This window comes from Hipposideros armiger, unplaced genomic scaffold (assembly GCF_001890085.2).
Source record: "Hipposideros armiger isolate ML-2016 unplaced genomic scaffold, ASM189008v1 scaffold_1596, whole genome shotgun sequence".
Classification (NCBI taxonomy): Eukaryota; Metazoa; Chordata; class Mammalia; order Chiroptera; family Hipposideridae; genus Hipposideros; species Hipposideros armiger.
The window spans coordinates 94,069-97,085 of NW_017732946.1; the positions used below are offsets into that span (position 1 = coordinate 94,069).

Below are 3,017 nucleotides of genomic sequence, written 5' to 3' on the forward strand. Positions count from 1 at the left end.
CGAGGGTCCCAATATCGATATTGAGCTCGAGAATATTCTCCTAGAGCATTTTAAACAGCATCCCAATATTGTGAACACAATTAGGTATCGTGATACAAAGAAAACGTTTTCTATCAATTATTCTAAACATGTTATCACCTCTTAAAAGTTTCAAGTATATGGACCCTCTGTGGAAGATATTGAAAAAGATATCATGAACAAGACAACAGCTCAAATTATGAAATTGGTTAAAGAAATCATACATAAAAGAGAACACCAGAATGAGGGTTACAGCTCTAGTTACTTCCATAAAATTCTGCAAGCGATCCATGCTGAGGCTGAGGCTGCATCTCAAGGAGCCAGATTCCTACTGACAAACAGATATAAATTAGAACTTGCCTTAGCGCTATTCCAAGAGGCAGCAAACTGTTTTAAAAAGATGTGCATTGCATTCAAGAAAGCAAACAACCCTGTCCTGTACCAAGAAAGTAAAAGAAATGAGTTTTTTACAAATTTTATATTGTCCTACCAAAACCACCAAAACATTGAATGACCTACCTCCTTTGAGGCAAATCGTTTCTGCTACCTTATGAATTGGAAGAAAAACTCAAAAAGCTTATCACCTCCTCATCTAGCTTTGCTCTTCCTCTGCTGCATTGCTTTCTGTAATGAGTGTTTTTTGTAAGCCAGAAAATTAAACCAAACCAATTAAATGCTATATATAGTTTACACGTTGTCTGGGAGTTTTAGAATTAGTATATGCTTCTGTGAACAAATCTCCAAACTAGTGTTTTGTCAAAGGTTGCAATAAAATAAATGGAAATAACGCAAAACACAAAATTCACTTTTTTGATTAACCAACATCTCGAGTAATACAAAATTATAAAGCAAAGAAAGTAAAAAGACAAAATCTAAGAACCAAGAATATATTGGACTCATTTTCTTCTCACTTTCTCCCTCCTTCCTTCCCTCCCCGATATAGTCCTTCCTTTATTTGTTTAATTACCAATTGAGTCCTTGCTAAGAGGCAGGAATTTTGCGGTGTGTTGAAGATATAGAGCAATATAAGACATGGCCTCTGGGTTTGACATAAATGAGGAAAAGATAGCTGCTGCTGCTTCTTTTTTTTTAACGAATAGCTTAAGTATTTTATTTGTTTGCAACTAAGCTTGTTAACACTATATAGTGAAAATGCACAAAGAATCACATTGCAGTTTTTGGTTAGATTTAAGTAAAAGACATTCATTAATAAGGAATCTTCCAATGTGAATATTCCAGAAATTTCTCTAAGCCATCTGATCAGAACTGTCTCTGAACGTAGCATTACTTCGGAAGGTATTGGCATACATTTGAATTAACCTCAGAATTTTTCAAAACAAGCCCTAATTTTAAAACCTATTTTATATTTAAACTAAAACAATTTTATTAGAGCTTTCCTTTCCAGAAACAATAATAAATGAAACAAGGCATTTTGTAAAATGTGGTCCTGAACAAGTCACAGTAAACAATGAATGTATACTTAACTAGCACCTCCTCAAAATAGAGGCTACTTTCTGTTCCTCGGCCTTGGCAACAAGGGAAGAGCAGTCTGTAAGAATTTTGGGCAGGGGTTGCCAAAACAAAGACCAAACAGTTGAATTGGGAACCTCTCAAAGAATTTGGGGGAAGTGACCAAAGGATCCCATCTACGTGTAGTAACTGATAGAAAGGGGAAGCGGCTCCTCCCAAGTAGCAGTGCTGGGGGGCCTGGCCCAGCCCCGTGCTCACCTATGTGACGCTCCTTAAGCGAGCCCTGATGCTTCTGCTCCAGGGGAGACTATTTCTTTTCAGAGGGTCAGTGTCCAGGGAGCTCTTTGTGTGAATGAAGTGAGCACAGACTCCATGTGGGTATTTTAAGGCTTGGAGTCAAAGTATTTTTCTAAACGGCTAGGCAGAGTCCTTGTATCAAATGGCCCTTCTCCAATTTGTTCTAATTTCTCACCATACATTTGTAGACCTAGAACCACAGACATTTGCTTTAGCATTATAATCACATCTAATGTCCATCCTAACTTACGATTCATCTTCTGTGCCTGGATACAGTCCCTGTATTTAACAGTAATACCTACACATAAAACAACGCACATTTACAACTTATATGGTCAGAAAACATTAATGATCTTCTGTAGACCAAGCAAATGTTTTTAACCATAATTGTCAAGCATCAAATTCACAGCCAGGATCCTCAAGATCAAAAAACTTCCACAATATAAATAATAACTTAAAATGCAAATACACACACATATACACCCTCTCACACACTTTTGACAGAACTGTGCTTGGGGTAACTCCATTTGTTGTGTGCCAAGAAGGGCATATTTTGCTAAACTGCTTCTCCATGTATCATTTTGGAAAGTCTGTCACGGTCGAGCACAACCGTTTATTGGATGAGCAGAAAAGAAAGATATGCTGTGGCTACCAGAAAATTTCAGGTCTTTGAAGTTGTATAAAATGGACCTGCAGAAACGTTTAAGTGTCCCCAGGATGCAAAATTGGATCTGAAATGTGATATCAAACCAGTTGCAAAAAGTGTACAGCAGCCATCTCCTGAGGTCAAACCTGGTACCCAGATACTCAAGAAAGCTTCAGGACACGTAGCTTGTGGCTTTGTCCCATATGGTCGCATAATCTGATCATGTGTGGATTTCACAAAAGATTCATATTGTTCTGCTCGTTTGGTATTGAGGGTTTGCTCATACTCCATCCGAGTTTTATCTTCACAGTCTTTTAAGAGACGCTCACCTATTATTTTAACTTATCAGAGAGTACAGGTGGGCTGGTTCTTCTTCATCCAGGAGGAACCTGGAGAACTCGGTGCTGTGAGCGATGAGGGGTGAGACTGACTTTCCGAAGGACAGGCTTATTCTGATTAAGAACAACTTCTGAATGTCTCCACCTTTGATAACGAAATTCTTGTTTTATGTTCTGAAAACTCTGCTCCAGCGTTGGAAGGCACCGCTCGCTGCCGGGAGGGGCGGGCTGCTGCAGAGTCAGCGGTG

The 3,017-nt window shown here is 38.7% G+C and overlaps 1 pseudogene; it reads right to left on the reverse strand.

The window, feature by feature from the left end:
* Positions 1 to 1,871: 1,871 nt before the first annotated feature.
* Positions 1,872 to 3,017, reverse strand: part of LOC109377875 (akirin-1-like) — a 14,125-nt pseudogene continuing 12,979 nt past the window's right edge.